Source organism: Thermobia domestica, chromosome 3 (assembly GCF_964235325.1).
Source record: "Thermobia domestica chromosome 3, izTheDome1.hap1.1, whole genome shotgun sequence".
Lineage (NCBI taxonomy): Eukaryota > Metazoa > Arthropoda > Insecta > Zygentoma > Lepismatidae > Thermobia > Thermobia domestica.
In genome coordinates this window covers 330,765,567-330,787,900 of record NC_137456.1, presented here as the reverse complement: position 1 = coordinate 330,787,900, position 22,334 = coordinate 330,765,567, and the positions used below count along the sequence as shown (strand labels likewise).

Sequence of the window (22,334 nt, the reverse complement as noted above, 5' to 3'; positions counted from 1 at the left end):
ATTTATGTGATTGCTATCTTGGGGATTATATTGTTAGCGTCCGCGGCACGAGAGACCCGAGTTTGATTTTCATTGGGAGCTCATGTGTTTCGAATTTCATGTTATACTGCAGTTTCACGTTTGATATACAAGTAGTTTCGCTGCTGAATGGAACGCTTAACGCAAAGTTAATTATGATATTTTTAAGAATTTAATCTCAGACACTAGAAAAATATAGAGAAATCGCTAGGGTGCGTCGGGACCGTAGTACCGTGGTACGCAAAATTATGGATGCGTTATAATACTAAATAATACTTTTGATAAAGTGGATACTTTCAAATATATAGAATCAGTATTAACAAACGAAAATCATATTCACGAAGAAATTGAATGTCGACTAAAAGCAGGGAATTCGTGTTATTATTCAGTTCAAAATCTGTTGTCGTCGCGAACTCTGAGGAGAAATTTGACGCTTAAAATACAGGGTGAGCATAAAGTCTTGCCCTGGTTACAAAAAATTATTACAGAAGAATCGTTTGACATAATAATGTAAATGCTGGTCAGTTACACAGGTTAGTATTACAAGTTTTTTAAGACCTCTTACGTTAGACCACTTCAATGTGTGCCCCCTTGGTAACTCGGAGAATGTCTAAGCAGTATTCCAGTTCCTAGCACTTCTCGAAAGATCTTCGACGCTGCCTGTTTCTTTTTTTTTTTTTTACAAGGTTAAACCGGTCAAGGGGTACACCCTTTCTTCGGGAAGGGCATGAAGGGAAAGCTAAGGGATAGGTGAGAGAAGGTGAGGGCTAAGTGATTTATTTGTTTATTTATTTATTTTTTCCAGTGCATTTTTGGGGGGTTTGCATTGATTAATGTAGTTGGGTTTTCACATTCTTTATTTCTTTTATTTCTTTATTTATTTATTTATTCATTCATTCAGGACATCCATTGCATATATCGGACCTTTCAAATATGGAGGGCATCATTTAGGTATCTATAAGCGGCGAGAAATTGAAGCTAGGAGTTCATCCACAGGATAATGAGATGATAGATGAATGCAGTGCAACTGGACAAGACAAACATAGGGAAGATGATTAGTAGAGACAAATGCAGGGTTAGCTTCTGTTCTGTGGCAACTCAGAAATAATGAACACAGATGAGCCTCTGGAACCACAATGATGAGTACTAGTGCAAAGATGGATAGATGTGCCGTGATAAATGGTCAGGGTGGTAGATGGCAAAAATCTTGTTTAGCCTTATCTGGTAAAGGTTGCGGTTTAGCCTTATCTGGTAGAGGTTGCGGTTTAGCCTTACATTTGTAGGAATAGGTAGCATGAGTTTCGGAGCAGGTATTGTATTTAGGAGCGGCTTGTAGATTGGGGCAGGATTTGGTATTGTGATTGCCAGTGCAGTATCCACAGATACGAGTTTTGGTGCATTAAGCAGTGGTATGTTGATTGTATTCTTGGCTACGTGCACAGAGTACTGATAAAGGAGCTGGAGTTTTAGAAGGTTCTACGCGATGTCTTTTACAATAGATGGAAGCACCGTAAAGAAGGAGGTCATCGATGGTATCTTTAGAATTGGTGAGCACTCGTACCATATAGATAGGTCCATTTTGGCCGATGATTCGAATACATTTTGTGATTTCATGTCCAGCATAGCGTAGTTCATCTTCGATTTCTGCATCAGTGTAGTCTGGAGGTACACCTCGGATGACGACTGATAGTTGTGGAGGTCGCCGAGGAATAGGCAGTTGTGTTTTGGAGGAAAGTGAAAGGCGTTGCATATTATCCTGTGGGCCAAAAATTTCAAAAGAGGCCTTATTTCGAAGTTTTGTAGCGAAGTTGACGTCCGGAGATTTGAGAATAATCCCATTCTGGGTGAAGATTATGTCAGCAATATCTGCTCTCAGCATATATTTTTGAAGTTGAAAATAGCCTAATTTTGGTGTTCTAAATTTAGTATCATATTTCGTGATCAGGAAATTATGGATGGTAGGTTTGGGAGAAGCAGATCCGGATTATCCATTAGGAACATGTTCCAGGTCCATATCAGTTAGTTTGTCTGTAGTAGAGGATTGGTTTGGCATCTGATAAGTGTAAACTGGAGATCTTGAGCGTGCTCGTTTTCCGAAACTTGTTGATTTCTCAGAAGATCCTGATCAGGTTCGTGTTTTGCGGGAGAGGTCGGTGAAATGAAGTTTTTCTTTAGATTCACGTTTTAGAGAAGGTGGTCGACACACTCCCAGTAGTTTATGCATGATGAAAACAAGAGAAGACAGTTACAATAGCAAAAACGGGGCACTCAAGGAGTGTTGCCCGTGTACTAAGTTGAGGAAACTGAGTGTTTCGAGGCGATCGTACGAAGTAGAGGCAGAGAGGAAACCCACTGTGGCTCTCACTTGAGGCAGCAATACATCCTCGCGGAGATGTCGGTCAGTGCAAGCACTGGCCCTCCACAAAAAGGTGAGGAGATGACTATGTGATGATGGCCACGGGGTCCCACTTGAGTCAGCAATACGGACTGCAAGGGGATGTCGATTGTCTGTAATAGGACAATCCTCCCTAAATGAACAAAAATGCTAGAAAATGCTCGCAGAGCGTTCCTAATCGTTCCCAGACCGTGAATCGGTAATCGATCCTGAATTCTGAGTCGGGTTCTGAACGCTGCCAGTTGCTTTAAATTTTTCATAACATCGCTTTATTGATTTCACAACCGGAGGGCTACGACCATACAAAGTCACAAACCTACACTGAAGACTGATGGGCGATTTGCTTTCGTGATACCACAGCACGCATTACACTTTCTCCTGTTTCGATGCCATTTCGCCAACTAACCCGTGCGCGCCAAGTAACGTACTGCGTCGCTCTTGGGTAGCACTAGTGCCATCTATTAATCTTTAAAAAAAAACTTGTAATACTCGCCTATGTAACGGACTAGAATTTACATTATTCTGTCCAACGGTTATTCCGTAATAAATTTTTATAATCAGGGCAGGACTTTATGCTCACGGTGTATATAAAACGCTAATCATGCCAGTTGATCTGTATGGTTGCGAAACATTGTCGCTTACTCGGAAGGAAGAATATAGACTGAAAGTATTTGAGAACAAGATGCTGAGACAAATGTTAGGACCCAAGAGGAACGGGAATGGGGAATGGCTGAAAATTCATAACGAGGAACTACATAATTTATACGGTTTTAAAAACATAGTTAGGGTCATCAAGTCTAGGAGGCTTAGGTGGGCAGGTTACGTAGCTAGGATGGAAGAAAGTAGAAATGCTTTCAAAGTCTTGACTGGAAGACTAACTGGAAAACGACCATTAGGAAGACCTAGGCGCAGATAGGATGACAATATTAAGATGAATCTCGCAGAGATAGGAATACAAAGTAGAAACTGGATTCAGTCGACCATGGATAGAAGTCAATGGAGAGCTTTCGTGAACGCGGCATTGTATGTCCGACTTCCATAGGCCAGAGAGTTAGTTAGTTAGTTAGAGAAATCCCTTAGGTAAATAGGGAAATACAAATGCACCTTCGGTAAAAATAGGGATGAGCGATATGTCCTTAAAACACAAATGTACTAAAAACGTCCTTCTTTTAATACCTGAATATTGTCTCATGTATTACAGTCCAGCTTTTCTCTAAATATGATATTTAATCCGAGAAACAGTAACAACATTTTGAAGAAAATCTTCAGGTAATTTGTGTTGATTGAGAAAATCAGGCTTAGGGGATAAGCCATATTAGCTTTTCAAAAACCACGAGAAATAGTAAAAATGATACGAATTGAGTATATATGTAATTTGATTCCATCTTTGGAACCAAGTACAAAGTGGTTTTAGATTTTTCTCAACTACCATACTCGAAATATTGTAAGTAGGATATTACACATTTTCCTGTATCTAAGTTTCATTCTATTTTTTTATAGTCTTGAAATAAAGTAAATATACATTAGTAATGAAAACGAACGTCACTCTACTTCTGTCGCAAACACGGTAGAGCAACTACTGAGATATGAAACACTTTTACCTCTGACCAGGAATGACTTCAAACTTGAATCTTGAATCTTGGGATAACCTATATATTTTCTGAAATGGTTTGTCGAGCTAGTTCCGAAACATGTTCTAATTCCTTGCCTGCAAGTGAATCCACCCCTCAGGCACGTAGCCAGGATTTCGTGATAGGGGGGTCCGTGACGAAGTACTGTGGTTATCACACCACGGCCTCGATCAAACTAAACTATTTTCCTGGCAACATATGTTGGTCTGTTTAGTCTGTATTTCTTAATAGGAAGAGGGGCGTGACGTGAAATACTGTGTTTACACAGCAGGGGCTTGATCCATCTAAACTATTTTACTGGCAACATACCCATATTGGTTTGTTAGGACACTAAAATGAGGATGTGTCAGTAAGTATTTTAATTACAAACTATGAAGAAATCTCGAGTAAAAGAATATGTAAAACGTATTGAAAACAATACCATTTTCCGAGGTCATTCGAACTCAGTTCTTGTCTTCTTTCTTCTTGTTTTTCTCATCGTCATTTCATGGCGTCAAAGGATAGCAACGAGATCTCTTTCGGCAGTAAACACATCCTATAAAATGAATTAGTGTTGCCGCGAAATTGAAAATTTCTTCAACAAGTGTAACTGGAACCTATGTTGCCATGCTCAAATTATTGGTGATTGGGAGCATTTCTTAAGTTCTACCCGAGAGTCTGTCTGTTCAAACCAGTTTATCGATCTTCATTTGTAGTCCATAGGATTAGCATCGAACTAGATGGAAGTCGGTATGTTCCATTACAATAATATACATTTTTAACTTGAATCATCCCGTTTCCTCCACACATAGCTCCTCATAAGAAAGAGTAACCAAACGCTTCCTGTGGCTTTTTATTTTTAAAGCTGATTCTTTTTTCCTTTTTGTTTCATCCTTCCTTAAGATTTTTTTCATTCCTGGTTCGAAGGGGGGCCGGACCCCCCGGACCCACCCCTTGGCTACGTGCCTGCACCCCTTCAGGGTTAAAAATATATGGACAAAATTGAAATATATATCCTATATATCAAAGGGATCTGTATGATTGGTAGATTAAGAATATCGTACACATCACTTAATTATATCCTATATTAATGAATACAACCAAAAACATGATTATTTCAATATATATACCCTTTATCAGTGAACTTGTAAAGATGAGAAAAGCATAACCATTTTATCCAATCAAGAGTAAGTCATTTGGTATCGGAACTAATGTGACTCATTGTTAACGGCTAGATGTAACACATTCGGTACGTATTTCGATTTATATGTATTCCATTATTTCACTCACATACATTGTCAGATCAGCACGTTCATTTATACCAAAGGTGTTAGCCATAAGTCTTCTTTTGTACTCACCACCAAAAAATGTTTCTAACAAGGGCGTTAGCCAGAAAATCCGGCGCTTACTCCACCATAACATATGCGAACTCATTGGATCGAAATCCAGACGTTGACATACACGATCATATCCTCACGTATCTCATACAATAATAAACATGTTAGCATGATTACAATTTAGAGTGCAATCTCATAACAAGTTTAACCATTTAATCTAGGTAAAGCAATAATTTGTTAAGATGGATAGTTTTAATTGTATAAATAGAAACTAGAGATATCAGATTCGATAATTACCCAAAACTGATGTTGTGGCCTTATGACAAAAATTAATAATGTCCAGTGGCGTATTTAGGGGGGATTCCGGGCTTAAGCCTCCCCGAAATCTTACTATAGTAAAGTATATGAAATATCTTGCAGAATGTTCACATTTTCAGGCAAAGCCCCCTCGAAACAAAATCGTAAATACGTCACTGATAATGACTGTCATATTTAATTAGGAGTTAGATTTTCATGTGAATGAAAATGGTAATGAAGTCGAATAATAGAAGTGTGTTATCGATTCGTAACCAGCATGTACTCACCAAGATTTTGATCGAAGAAGATTTAAGAGGTCGAACCTTCCTCTGTGATGGTCACTTCAAAACTCTCTCGAGTTCGCTACTCTTTTTGTTCTTCCTAGTTTTCGGTAGCGTCATTTCTTCCGCTTACAATTACATTTTCAAGAATTTGCTGATGACTCAAAGTAGGAAGTGTTTGTTATTGTATTGACACATTGCTGCACAACATAAGTTATATTACGTATTAAAAAGAATGTTTTTAACCCGACATAATTTTGAGTAGTTATGAGACTTCCTTGATTGCTCTACACATGTGAACGACCTAACAGCACCAGAGTGAGAGTTGACTTTTTATTTCCATTTAGAATATGAAAATTTACAAAATATTAATATCAAAGTTAATAAAATATCATTTACCCTTTACCAATTAAGTTCAGTCATATTACAATATATTTGTCAGCTGCTCATATAGACGAGTTTGTTTCATAGGTCACACGGTACAAAAACGTTCAATAGATTTTGAGTTACCAATTAGGTAAACCTAATAGTGGTAGTATTTTTAACTCCGAAGAGCTCTTTCTTTGTAGCTATATAAACCTCATTGTCCACCCTTCAGGGTTTTAAGCCCTCTAGCCATGACAATGCCCCGGCAATGAGAGGAAAGAACGCTCCATCTGCATGTTATTTGGCGGAGCTTGCCTTTAGTTTTTGGATATGTGTGAGAGTCATGTAATTTCGCACGTTACGGTCCAGGCAAGATGGTGCTGCTAGGACTTTGTCTTTGTTTTTAAGGTGTGAGGGCCACGTAACTCACACAGTCTCACGACAACTCTACGGCATGATAATGAGGTTAATTAATATAGGGTGTTTATAGTGAAATAATCATTTGTTGGGTTTCTTACCTTGATATACGATATAATTGGGTGTGAGTGTATGTCCTCCCTCACTCCCATTTCATTTTAATTTTCCCCAGTTACTGTTGTTTGAAGTGGAATAAGGCTCCATGCACTATACGTTGACGCAAACTTTATGTTATGATTTATCTTTTTCAATATGCTGGCAACACTTTGCAGCAGTGATTTGTATTAAGTGAACGGAATACCGTAGGTTGTGAAGTGGCTAAGATGTTTGAAAATTTAGTTCGTTGAGAGCAAAAGCCATCGACGCTTGTAATTGTTCTTTTAATATTCTAATCGATTTAATTTAAATGGCAATTAATAAAAAAAACCTGCCAAGGTGTATATTACTTGTAAATGAACGTTATTCGTCAATTTCTCAATGTTGTTCTTTGTCATCAGACGGCGCAAGGACATGAACATTGGGGATTGAAGGCGGGAAGCAAGGCATTCTGGTAGGCATCATGGACCGAATGAAGAGGAAGGCAAATTGAACGTAATGGAAATCTAAGATTTATATTACAATCTTTAATAGTGCCACGAAATGAAAAGTATAAATGACTTCAAGAAAGTGCACATAGCTTTAAAATGCCTACAATTAAGAAGAAATAAGTGCATAAGCGTTATATCTATGTAAATTACTCAAATTAGAGAAGTGCACGCCATGGGAACTAGGAATCCAAGTGGTATCGTAAAAATATTTAATATTTGCTCTCAACATCACCGATTATTCTGATAAAACAATACGAATGGTCAACAAAAACAATCCTATTTGTTGTGATCAGTTTATGCAATTTTTAGTGATTCAGTCACAAGTCTAATGATGTTCTGAGCCAACCTGCAGTAACCTGGACGGAGCCAGAAAACGATTATGAAACAGAGAAAAGAAGATTCCGAGCAATTACTTCAATCCCCCCTCTTCCTTCATTTTAATCTCATGTTGGTGTTGTTGTGATGTGAAGTGATGTTAAATAAATCAACGAGTGCTAGGTGGTCATTTGCTAGCAAGCCTATAGGCAAAATTGATTATTTCCTTCTAAATTTACTCTTCGTGCTTTTTTTTTATTTTTTTATTGGAATCTCATATGGGCTAACAGATATTAAAAACGTACAAAGAAATTCATTAACAAAAATTTATTGAAAAAGGGTGTACGTAAGTAATTTCATGTGTGAATTATTTTTAATCAAATAAAATCTATTTCATGTATTTGTTTGTTTTCTGTTGTTGTTTCAGCATGAATCACTACCGTATAAAGTACTACCAAGATTGTGGGTATTACATTCAGGTACTTGTGTTCACTCTGTAAATGTTAACGGGCGTACCGAAGACGGTGGGTACGCGGAAGTGCAACCTCAATCTAAGTTCGTATTGGTTCGTGATCCAATTGGAGGTTTGCTTGCTATTTACTGTAGCCACTACTAATAGCGAAGTGAATTACTCGTTCCTTCTAACCACTAAACCTACCATAAATAAAATCTTTAGTACCCGAATAAGAGAATCGAACCCAGGCGGGTTATATGGGTAGTGTATATTATATTATAAACCTACTAGTCAATCTGAGTACTTTGATATATAGGACGTATAGGTCAAGTTGTTCTATATTCTTCCAACCCTAAAAGGGTGGGATCACTTCCAGGCAAGGAATTGAAACCTGTTTTGGAACTTGCTGGACAAACTCTTTCAGGAAATATATAGGTTGTCTCCTGATTTAGGTATTAGATTTCGCCACATCTGACGCCTATTAAATCATACCTTGTAGATTGAAGGAACCAATTGTCGTCACGGGAATAAATACTGTCAACACAACGTTCGGCCGCTTTATTAAACTGTGAATTTTGCTCAATAGCTAGTTACACCCAGAGTACGAAATACTGGGGAAATTCCCCCCCCCCACTAAATATTTTTGGAAGAAAATTTCCAAACTAGAAACCTGTTGAGGAATGACACCTCTGCTAGTTGATGTAACTGTGAAAGAGGAAAATAAAGGTCATGGAACGTTTCTTGTAAACAAACAAACAAAAAAAAAAAAAAAAAACAACTCAAAAGATACCTTTCATATTTGAGAGAGACTCAGTAACACCCTTTCATCTTGTGCACGAGAAACGTACGCGCCTGTTATTGTCAATTGGTGTGATGCGTAGAGAACGTCTCATTGGGTTGAGTTGCATACATATAATATGAATGCTTTGATAGCGCTGTACTACACTGTTGAAACATAGTTGTGAGAGTAGTTGTAGATGTTGACAGTAGCAACGATGGGAAAGTGAATTAGTTTGTCATTTGCAGTACAACTATTGTTTGTGCAGTCACACTACGGGATGTGTTGTGCTTCCATTAGTGGTAAGATTTTCTCAAAGGGTTGACTGAACATGCCTTCTTCAAGGGCGTGAAAATGTCCTGAAAGTTCATAGGCTCATTCATAATAACTTAAGTAGCATCGGTTGACCTGAAGAAGTTGTTTGATAATTCAGAATTGAACAAAATGTTAATAATTCTGAACGAAGCTGGAATAATTTGATTTGATTTTGATTTATTTACTCCATGAAACCATAATACATGGTATTTGGAGAGTTCCGCTGCGAAGAAAACAATGAAAACTTTTACATTACAAACATATTTAAAAATTTGCATTAATAAAAATAGTATTAAGTGAAGGAAAAACAAATAGGAGATTAAAAATTTACATAATTTACCAGGATTTGCCAAAAAAAAAAAACTAATTTATCAATTTCTGACATTTTTTAATCTAGCAGAAACTCAAGTACGTGTTTTGTATTAAGTATTTTTTTTTTTTAGCTTTTTCTTAAACAACTTGTAATTGTTTTCAAGTTTCATGTTATTTGCTAATTTATTGTAGTTTTTGCTCATATGTCTTTGTCCATGCTGGACTAGTCTTAATATACTGAAATAGGACTTCTTATAAATGTTCCTAGTACTATATGTGTGTCGTTAAAAAATCCTCGCTTATGTTTTTGATAAAACTAGCTATTACATATATATATATATATATATATATATATATATATATATATACAATGACGCAAAATTAGTGTTTTAAATTTCCTAAAAAATGTTTACAGCTGTTTCTACGCTTTAAACCTGCTATAATTCCATTGCTTGTTTTTGTTTTAAAAATAGTGCAGAGCTTTCCCCAGAGTTACCCCAGAAAACAATTCCAAAACTGAGAAGCGGATGGATAAGCCAATAATAGACTTGTATGAGAGTGTTTGTGTTTAAACTGTCTTTTCATATTCTGAAAGCATACAATTTTGTTTTAAGTTTATGTGATACTGCCTGAATATGTTTTTTCCATTTAAGATTTTCATTAATGGTAGTCCCTAAGAATTCAGTAGTACTTGCTAGTTGCATAGATGTGTTTGTTTTCAGGCCATCTTTTCTTCTTTTCTTTTGAATTGTGTGAATGAATGTATATTGAGTTTTAATGTTATTCAAAACTAATTTGTTACTGCTAAACCTTTTTTTAATGTTTCAGTAACCTCTTCAAATTTAAGAGACAATGAATTTATATTCTTAGCTTTTATTATTATACTCGTGTCATCCGCATTCAGTATTATATTTGTATCTGATATAGGAAGCAAAGAATAAAATATAACCTTACAAAGAACAGACGACCACAAATGAAGTAGAAGAGAGAGAGAGAGAGAGAGAATAATTCAGAAAAGAGGTAAAGAAGGATGCTCGTTGTCAAAAATTTTATTTAGTATCTACATTGGAGAAGCAATGAAATGAATAAAAAACATTCACAGCGTTGGAATAACTATTTATGTACGGAAAACACACACGCGTATGTTCGCCGACGATATAATTTTCACAGACAGTGAGAAATATGTCAGATCTATTCGGTGTTCAGTATATATTTAGCAGCGAATTCCACACGAAAATTGGAACCATAGGTATTAGAACAAGAGCCAAGGGGGTGATAATTCCCATATGGGGAATTTTCGCCACTATATTAGTAATGTTCATTAGGGTCCTTAAGCTTAAGAAATAGTGATTGGTCAACATAAAGTGAAACAAATCAATCCTGGGGCCCTTAACCCTTTAGCACTGGTGTATTTGTACAGAGTTCGATGAATTATCTTTATATGATCGTAGATCAGACCGTTAGTGCAACACTAGAACAAATTATACCTCGATCGATTTGTAAGAGGGTAGGATTTCAGTTTACATAATGAACGGGACATTTCTGATTACAAAGGGAAAATAATCGACGGATATTTAAGAAAATTTTCGTAAAAGGTCCCTTCTCGCGATTATTTTACTTATTACGATGCAACACTGCAAACTAAGTAAATAGCAAAATGTATTTGTCTTATTTTATGTTCAACATAAACAAAAAAAAATTGTTTGATCCATCAAATAGTAGCAAAGGAAATATGTATTTTATACACGGTGATTTTTTTTTAAAACTCACGGATTTCATTTGGGTCTAGAGTTTCCAACTGAAGTACGATTTTCTTGCGGTTTGTGCCAAATCATCAAGATAAAATGGGAGATTTGTAGGACGCTGTTTATTGGTTTAAATTCAACCTGGTTAATATCGACCACGCCTCAAGAAAAACAGCAAATTTTCTCCAGGGTACCTTACAACTGGAATGAGGTTTTGGATTTTTGAAGCGAAATTGCAGAGTACAAATTAAGTCTTAAAGGGGGTTGCCACGTTAGAAGAACTTGTACTTGTCATAAAAAAATCTTGAAAACCTACCATATTTCACCATGTACAGTGAGCCAAAAAAATTCTTGATGTACAAAGTCCGTGACTTAGGCATCCAAACTAACGCCCGCTCCAAGATTAATTACGCCTGGTAGTAGCTAGCACAGCAGTGTGAAGTTGCTCCCACCTGTTAAAAGTACATATCGTAAAGAGTATTTTTGTGCAGAAGTGGAGCGAAACGCTGGCTCACGAAATGAAAAAAAAGGAGTCTTTGGATGTTTGTACTCACAGTAAACAGCACAATACAAGAAAAAATATACAGACACCAGAGGCGCCGATGAGAAGATAACAGTCAGAGGACTTAAATAATATTATAATGAACTCAAGTGAGGGATTATATAAACGAGTTAACTTACTTCAAATGACTATACATATATGCGTATCAAATAATATACGGATAGATGATGCGGTATATGTAATAGGTTATTCTTTTAAGTAAACAAAAAGCCTTGCGCTGAGTTTTAAAACTATAACAGTAGTCCTACCTGCAAACTAATTAAAGTATCAATGCATCATTCAGGGGAAGATCCCAGCCTCTACTGAAAATTTTGGGTGTCTAACAGGGCCTGAGCTCTTAGGTTCCGGCGCCACTGATTGATACGTAAGATTACTTCAAAAGAAGAACTTGACCGGTTTCATTATTTGTTAAATGACTTTTAAAACTGTTAAGTATTGGTACGCAGTAATTTATTTATAAATATTAAAAATGTAAAATTCGATAACACTGAAACGAGTTGGAGAATCTATCCGTATTTCCCCTTAGGTTGTAAAAATAACTGAAGGTACTTGATTTGAATAATATTTGTGAAAATTTACACATTGAGACACAAGGAGAAACGAGGAAAATATAGTGTATATAAACAACAATTTAAAAATGCACGAAATTAACGGTTAATATCAAATATAGAAACATTAACAGAATTAACTCTGTAACTCGTTTTCCCCATTCATTTTTCTCCTTTACTTCTAGGATTACATCATCACTGAATTTCTCCACTGGAGATTATCTTTCATTTACCAGGATCCAACTTGAGCTCAGCTTTGTAAAGAAACATTTTAAAACGTTGTAAATGGCGAAGGCAAGATTCGAACTAGGCTCACCGGTTTAGAAAAGCACAATGCAAACCACGCACCTAAAGCGTTACTGATTTGGGCGTGATTAAATAAAGAGCCTTTTCTGTTCGCTCACAGTCAAAACAGTAGCTTGTTAATAGTCAAATTCAAAACACAGGAATATGTAATTGAGAACTCGTAGGGTATTACATTACTGTATTCACTAAATTATTAACATTTCAGATTTTTTAAAAGCAAAATACAAACCGCCTTTATTTTGAATGAAATACGGTGCGTATATTATACTCGTAAACAAACTAAAGATGAATCAATTAGTGTGAAGTAATTGTGGTTCAGTGGTTAAGGCGTATGATCAGTAATCTGAAGGTAATCAACTCGGATCCACGAACTACCAGTACATTTTCCTTTAGAATTTTCGGTGGAGATTGATCAGCGGTGACACCCTTAACAGCACAATTACATAGCAGGCATAAGCCTATCATATTCCCTCAGGTACATTGGAATGTGTGTAGTATGTGCCTTATATACTTCTGAGAAAGAAATCACATGGATGGCAAATGATAGTCACAGTCTATGTCCGCCACTAGGCACATGCCTCACATGTACCTGGTTAACGTGCTTAGTATGTTCTAGGTATGGTCCCCATGCCATAAGCGTAAATGAATCACAAATTACTCTCCCAAAATATGATAAATCACCTATAATGTGTAATGTGTTTATATTAAGGTGAGTCTAACCAACACTCTATAAACAAGTAAAAAAGTTGCCCTAGGGCGGGGCGAACCACCAACCTTTCAATTACTAGCCGCATGCTATTCCGACTTGGCCACAGAGGCGATAAAGAGAACGTCGCTTGCAGAGTCATAAATTATTGAGGTCTTTTGCATTCGGATAATGAGAGTGCTCCTTTAATAGCATATATTCCACTATAACCGTTTGGAATCAGATAAAATCTGCTCGCCATGTAATTTCATAAGAAATTCACGAGTGTCTATTTATTTTATTTCATGATTCTTCCATATTCACTTTCAAATGATCGGCAAAAGTTGTAATCTAATAAAGTTGATGCGTTTATTGCTTCTAGTACACAAACGCTTAGAAAAAGAAGCAACAAATGCATCAAATGTAGGAGATGAATTTAGAAGACCTAAATGGCAAATGCCTAGCTCATCTTGTGCTGTTAGCATATCTGATACAATATGTACCTAAAGGACGTACCTAGAATATGACAGATATATGTCCCAAGTCACTCTCCTTGGTCCACATCATGCTCGTGGGCTTTCTCGGGGTATTCCAATTTCCTCCCACTTCTCCTTCCACTAATTCGTCCATCATAATTCAGTTGCTCTAATCATGGTCTCCCTTAACTTAAGAGGCATAATCGTGGAACATTAAACGCAAAGATCACGAAATATCAAAAGTGTTAATAACAGTAGTGTCAGAAGTGCCTAAAAGACATGAAGTGTTGTAGCGAAACTTTGTGTACAGCCAATACGCAAACAGGAAATGAATATTTGTTTCTATTTTAATTTTCTGCGGCAAAACCGTTTTAGAGTGCAAAAGCCCCCACCAAAAACTGTGAAAGTTGACACCCTAAAGGCAAGAAGACGTAGATTGAAGTGAATGTAATTGTGCACAGATATTCTATACGTAAAATGAGGGAATTTGTGTTTCGTATTTTCCTAAAAAACAATTGGGTGGGGCGCAAACCCTTCGAAATCTTTGATTACGAATTAGCAAAAAGGCTAATAAGTATACGTCAGAAGTGTCTAAATAATATGGATTCTTCTTACAGTACAGATTGTACAGATTTTTCTTACAGTCCGAAAGATATAGGTTATTTTAAGGGATACGAGCATAAAACACGCATAGATAAAAGCGCGTCATTCCGTCAAAGTTCCCCACCTATTTCATTAGAAATAAGGGACCAAATTGACAAGCAGATGCAACAATTGTTAGATGCTAAAATTACAACAGACGTACAAACGAGTAATTACTCTTCGCCTCTAATTGCGATCAAAAAAAACAATTCAGTTTTCAGGCTTATGTTTAATCTTCAATCATGTAATAGTCATACCAAATATTTAAGCATCCCGTTCCAGTCAACAGAGGATGTTCTGCAGGTTTTAAAAGAGAAAACCTAATTTCGACCTTGGACATTTCCAAAAGTTATTTTCAAATTTTGTTGCATCCAAAGAGCAATAAATAAATGACTTTTGAGGTGAACCATACACGCAACAGTTATCGATTTCTAAGGTACCTTATGGGTCACGCTACAAGTTCACAATCTTTGACTATTGTGATTAAAATGGTATTAGATGGTTTACCAAAACGCATTACCAGTTTTTAAGATGACCTCGCAATTAGTTCATATACATGTGAATAACAACTTTCCGATTTGAACTATTGTTTCAATAACTACGCAAGCATGACTTTAAAGCCAATTCCAAGAAGACACACTTGCTATATGTATAGCTCCCAGTATTAAGATTTCTAGTATCCGGAGAAAAGATCAGCATCTCACCGACAATAGCAAATAAGATAAAGTATTTTAAGAAACCGACTACTAAACGAACACTTAGGAGCTTCGTAGGTCTTTACTCTTATCTTTAAAATCATATTAAAGACTTCACCGCCAAGGTGGAACCATTTCAACAGCTTCTTACCAAGAATACTAAATTCAAATGGAACAAAAAACACGATGAATTATTCGAGAAACTCAAAGACGACATCTTCAACACCCCTTCTCTTTTTCATTTTGATTAAATTCTAAGGATAAGACTGTGCACAGATGCCAGTTCTCGGCAATTGGGGGTTACTACCTTTTTATAACCCCAAAACAGACGAGAAAAGTATTGTCTTGTATTGTAGACGTCGTCTTACAACAGCCGAAACTAAAAGTTCAAATTGGCAAAAGGAATTATACGCTATTCTCTATGCTCTACGCAAATTTAGGTATTTCCTACTTAATCGTAAATCTAAATTGTCTACAGACGCTAAATGTCTTACCTTTCTAAACACGCAATCAGACAAAGTAGGAAAATACACACGTTATAGACTTTTCTTAGCCGACTATAATTCTGACATTGCCATATTGAAGGAAAAATGCACACGGCCGATATTATCAACCACTTAGAACAAAACAGCAGTAACATGGAGGTCTACAATAATCAAGGAGCCAGGGACCTGCAGCAGGCGTCCGAGGATATGCATTCATATAGTTCAAATTGTTTAGAACAACTCATTCTTCAAATACATCAAGGATCTTTGAAGAACTTACCGGAAGAACCGCACAAGGATGATTTGCACGCTGACATAATAGCAGTTTTAGAAGAGAAAGAACGAACAAAAATTTCTACTATGAAAGTCGCTAAACATTTTCGCTTAAGAGACAATCTAATTTAACGTACATAAAAACATCCAGAACTAGGCTTAACGTATCTTTTGTGTATCCCGAGAAGTTTGGCAGGACGATTCGATTCTATTCACAAAGAACACTCAGCACCCCATTTTGGATTTTCGAAGACATACAAGACTGTTCTCAATAAATATTACATGCCAAACATGAAGTAATACTAAGCGTTTAGAACTAAGAACTGTCAAATTTTAAAGAAAAAAGCCACAAGGAGAACTCAGTCATCATCCGCCAGGCATTGTAGGAGAGCGATGGATGTTTGACGGTTTAGGACCTTATCCAAATGAAGAAGGGAAACCAAAATATGTTTTAGTTGACATCGAAACAAGCACTCGTTGTATAGTGACGAAAGCTGTTAATAGCATAACGGCAAATACAATTGAACAATTTTTATTGGAAGAAATTATCTTAAAATTCGACGCCTTTCGTTTTCTTCATCTGGACACACACCCAGTGCACAGAGCGAAGAAATTTCAAAAATTACCAGAAGTATAAAATTTTGAATTTAACTTCTGCCCTACCTTTAATCACCAAGATATAAGTGGACGTCATGAATAGAACTACAAAATTCCTTAAAATTTTTCGTCCAGTAAAATCATGAAACATGGCCATAACTATTACCACTCATCAGCTTTGGTTTGAACACTTTCATCCAATTAGGAACGAAGAAATGAAGTTTGTTTTTAATGTACGGATACGAACCACGGACAATCGACGATTGCCAATTACAGACTGTTACCCAGCTACAAATCGACAGAGACCAACTTACAAAATTAAAAGGAAAAGTACGTCATAACCTACTTAAAGCTTATGAATAATAAAAGAAATAGTTTGACAAGAGAGACAAGAAAGTTTCAAAATGGAGATAAAGAATTAATTACCTCTTTCGACGGGTCCGTGAATTATCACAGTGTTCCGGCAGGTACTGCGGGCCGACCACAATAGTTTAAAAAATAAATAATCTATACCGAGTTCGAATGCCCGACAATTTCAGAGAGAGAGAGAATATCCATATAGACAGAATAAAACAATATTATGATGACGAAGAGCACTCATAATACAGGGATAATGAAGGACGCAACAGGCAAGAAGACGAAAAGAAAAGAAGAGAAGAAAGAAGAATAACTTATTGCAGCAGATACGAACCAGCGACACGGGCCAAGCAGTCTTCATGTTTCAGCGGCAGAGGAAGAAAAAAGAAAAGAAACAAAAAATTGAATAGCAGAAAAAAATTGCTAAAGCTAAAAAATTGAATTAACCAAATCTAGTACGTACCTTAGTGTTCACATTGCATCAGATCCCTTGTCTTTTTTACTTATAATTCCTCACATCACTGCATTATGTTATTCAGACCGCCCGCAGAGTACAATTTGCTTCCATGAACAAAATTGCAAGCCAGCATTTTCTTTAAGCCTCGAGCGAATTAACTTCACAAAGCCAGCAGCAGCGATGAACTTCTTCGCTGCGACTCATATAATTGCCAGTAACATACAGAGAGTGTCCAGAAATTAGGGATTTTTCATCATAAACTTACTTCCGACATGACAACGCTTCTTGCAGTAGTAACTTTCGCCATTATTATAAGTGTATTCTGTCATCAATTTTCTACGACTAGTGTGAACTCGACTGATATTATACACTTTTTATATAATGGCACTCTATGACGTGCGAACTTCGAAACAATGCACTACGGCCATTACTATCAGTGTCCTAGTATATAAATACTAATTATAACCACCAGAGCCTAGACAGCCTCTCCTTTGAGGGAGATAAAGTAGTCTTTGCGGATCCTCCTTAGATTAGAGGACAAACTGTTAGTGCTTCAACTTTAATTTTATTTGTGTGAGAGTGTTGTATACAGTGTTTTATATGTGACCAGCACTTTTAACTTTAATTTTGTGTTCAAGTTTTTCAGTGCTTTTCCAGTGTATATTGCGTCCAATATGCAGATTTTCAATAATAAAACAATAATCCTATGTCTCATTTTTTTCCACCCCACGGAGGTGTAAGGTTCCGCATGTTTCACACCATGCTGTAACCAGATGTCTACTACACGTGCTTACAGTAAATAACCACAACGCAGAAGACAGTAACGAAGAGGAGTTGCCCAGCATCGCCAACAGCCGGCAGGACGAGATCAACGAAGGTAGCCGGCATTTTAGGATAAAAGACAACAGCACACCTCAAACAGTATCAATCTCACCCGGTTGATCAAACTACCAAAAGCCCTAAGGCTCCTAGTCATTAGGAACACCTTAACTCTCTCAGGACGCCTGGACAATAGAGAGGAACCTTTCCTATAAGCCCTAAGACGCCTGGTCATTTGGTTCCCTTTTCTCTCACGACGCCCGGTCACCGAGAGAGACTTAATCAAACTCTCATTCCTTCTCTCGGCGCCTGGTCAAAGAGAGTAACCTAACCTACAAGAGCCCTAAGATGCCTGGTCATTGGGTTCCTTCCATTTTCTTACCTTAAATATTAGACGAAAAACTACTTATTTTAATATATTTCTGTAGTCAAGAGAATCTTTTATAAAAAAGTGATGGAAAAGTCCAAACTCCCGTGTACCATGTTTTGTTCTACCTTACATAACAAATAGAATTTTGCAATATTATTGACAAATTAATCTAATAGTTTCTAACGATATTTTCTACCACAAAAGAAGTTATTTATTTTTAGTTTAATGGTATTCTATATAAGACGGAGAGCTTTTTCTGGGCCTAATATTTAACGTAAGACCCGAACCTTAGTTTCGAACCTAGGATGATCTGATCTTAGTTTTGCGTACTGCATGATAGAACGTTAAGCACTATAAAAAGCAACTGCAATGATCAGAGAAAATGAATCTTTAGTTGCATAAACTGGACTTACATGTGCCTGTTTAAGTATTCTGAATACCGTATTACTACCTAAAATCTTTTGTTTTACATGCTGCGTTTGTGGTATGGGAAGTAAAAGGTTTAGGTGATTGTTCAAAATGAGGGAAGATTCAATAATTGGTGACATGAGGAACGGGAAGGCAGAATGAGAACGCCCAGGAAACCTACAAACACGATGTCATACTCCGCGAACTTACAAGGCATGTGATCGAACCTGTTTGGTGCAGACCTGTTTGGAGATCTATGAATTTTTAAAATATCTTTCAAAAGTAATATAGTAATATACACAGTTTTCTTAGCAGGAAACAAATTTTAGAAGTATGGGCATTAATATTTAAAAAGCAAACCAATGCAATTATCAGCTTAACTCTCAAAACAGCCTATTAAAAATCCAGGATGAAGTCAATGACATTAAAAAATATTTCACTGGCTTTGGTGTGCACTGTCTTGTTAGTCACTCTAAATAGCCAGTGATCTTCACAAGCCAAGTCCAAAGCACTGAATGGAAATTTGACAACACATAAGAGGTCATTCACTTCTTTCCGCAAAGCGAGGGTTTCCTCCTTAAGAGTGCGATGGTGGTGGGGCAGAAGTATGTTTCACATATTTTCCAAGGGTAAGCGATTCCAAAAAGAAAGTATTTAGAAAATTACGCCACTTGCTAGAGTTTTATCTTTATATAGGCAATCTCTTTACAAACGCAGAACGCTTTTACTGTTAGCTTGTAACTGTCTAGAGCACAATAAAATGTATTGTTGATTTTTGGTGAAACGCACAAATAAATATGACATGTTTATTTCGTCACAATACATAATATCTACCATTGTCCAAATGTAGACGACCTATCTGTGCACAGATAGTAGGCATAAATTAATTTTCTCCGATTATGCACATCTAGATCACTACTACAAAATATTTCTCTTACCCAAAGACTTCCCGCACCAACATCTTAAACGCTTTTGAATAATGTAGCAAACAAGTTGCTTGCCGAACAAGGGAAGACATCGATTGTTCCATCGTTAGTATCAATTTCTGTTTCACAGCCGTTGTACACGTGAAACCTTTAAAAATAAAAATCTTTGAAACGTGTACACGTAAAACCTGTTGCTACGTTCACGCAACGCTGTCATATATTCCAAAAACGTTAAGAACAATTTCAGGTCTGAATTTCCTGCGGGTCACATAGACCGGGGCAAGGACAGAAAATATTAAAAAGAAATACTTGGGGCGTTCAGAAATGATTGGCACTACAATTAATTTGTTTTCACAGGAACCATTTATTGAGCAAACGATTACAGTTTACTTTAGAGGTATTCCCCGGCAATGTCTATGCACCTTTGCTACAGTTCCTGAGCTTCCTTATTTGTATAGCAAACCATTCTTTGGGGATACCTCTCTACCACTGGTGGACAAATGCGTGGAGTTCATCATTTGTGTTGAACTTTTTACCTCTCATGCCCTCTTGCATTGTGTCGAATAAAGCATAGTCACTAGGAGCCAGATCCAGCGAACATGGAGGATGTGGCAGAACACTAAATCCTAGTTCATGCACTGTGGCAATTGTCTGGCGACTGACATGTGACCGTACATTGTCGTGTTGGAGAAGAACGCCACGGCCCCATTTTCCTTGTTGGCGTTGTTGGATGCAACGGCGGAGTCTATGCAGTGAACTGCAGTAGCTCGCACTGTCGATGGACGTATTGGGAGGGAGACATTCCACCATCAGTATCCCTTTCTGATCCCAGAAAACGGTCGCCATTTGTTTCCGCACGAATAACCCCATCTGAGCCTTCTTGGGACGAGGGTTTTCAATATGCCTCCATTCCTTGGACTGGCGTTTCTTCTCTGGAGTCTCCTAGAGGAACCAAGTTTCGTGGAAAGTGACCAGACGCTGAAAGAACTCGGTCGGATTTTCACTATACTGTTGCATCAACTGCTGGAAAATCTCCACACGCTTGTTTCCGTGCAACGGTGAGGTCATGACGCACCCATTGTGCACACACCTTGTGCAGCTTCAAATCCTCATGAATGATAGTGTAGAGGGAACCATGTAAGAGACTTGTTTCTTTCTCTATTTCATCAAACATGATTCTCCTCTGCTCCATTATCAAATTATTTACTCGTGCGGCATTGCTTGGTCTGCGTGCAGTTGCAGGACGCCCAGTGCTTTTGTTTTTTGCAGCACTGTCTTTGCCTTCTTTGAATTCGGATACCCAACGAAACACGGATCTGCGACTTGGTGCTGTGTCCCACACATACGGCTAATAATCTGTTGTGGATTCTGAAGTATTCACTCCTTCCTTCCAGGGAAACCACACTATCCACTATTGCCTATGTGTGTCTGCTTCCATGCTGTCTTTTCGTTGTCCACCAGCGTCCTGGCAAGTTGGAACAACTGTTGCTATAATGTGCTATTTATGGAAAGAAACAAAAGCATTTAGTAGTGTTTGATAGTACCATAGTCTATCTTAATGCATATGCATACATCAACAAACATTTCAAACTGCTACTTGGCACCAGTTATAGGGAGGAGTGCCAATCCAGTGGCGAAACGTAATCCCTCAAGTAGGGTAGGTCCGATGAACTAATAACACAAAAGACACTTAATGCATCATAAAGTGTTCAAAATATAGTCAGAATTCTATTTTCCTTATTGAGTTAAACAAAAAATACCAAATATATTTATTTTCAAGAACTTTCTTAGCTGTATTTCTAACGCTGTTTAGAGTTAAGTTTATGCGCATGTACATATAGTAGATTTTTGTTTAATTTAACCAAAAAGAATGAGTATTTATATAAGCAGACGAAAAGCAGTCTATATTATTATTATTATTATTATTATTATTATTATTATTATTATTATTATTATTAATAATAATAATAATAATAATAATAATATTGCTCAACAAATATTTACATGAGGAAAACACGCTATATATATTAATGGAATATCCCCATTTAGCTCCACTACAAATATTTTGAAGTGCAGTTCATATATTCTTTTGTCTGGGATTTGCAGAGGAATGAGGGGAATTTCCTCCTCAGTTGCTGTTTTCATTTCCTGCATATTTGGAAATGGAGGGAGAGAAAAAGAAAGTACACTCTTACAGTTAGTTGTCAAATTTTTGGACAAGCGTTTGTTACTTAGATCTCCATACAATACTTGGATCTCTAGTAAATACAATACAGCATTTAATTAATGCATATGATAATGCATTTCACTAGAAATGCTCAAAAGGAACTTCATTTGAATCAACGCAAAGTATTTAATATTGTATTATATGCAGTGGCATATTTAAGGATTGCAGAATTTCCACATTTCCAAGAATAAAGTTAGCAAAGCTCATTCCGGAAAGGAAAGCCCCCGAAACAAAATCCTAAATACCCCTCTCCTTCTATCAAATGGAAAACTCA

At 36.9% G+C, this 22,334-nt stretch overlaps 1 protein-coding gene across 2 annotated transcripts in view; it reads left to right on the top strand.

Annotated features, from left to right (window-relative positions):
* LOC145681954 (uncharacterized) overlaps window positions 1–22,334 on the top strand; it is a 192,696-nt gene that overhangs the window by 25,373 nt on the left and 144,989 nt on the right. The gene's annotated exons all lie outside the window — the stretch shown is intronic.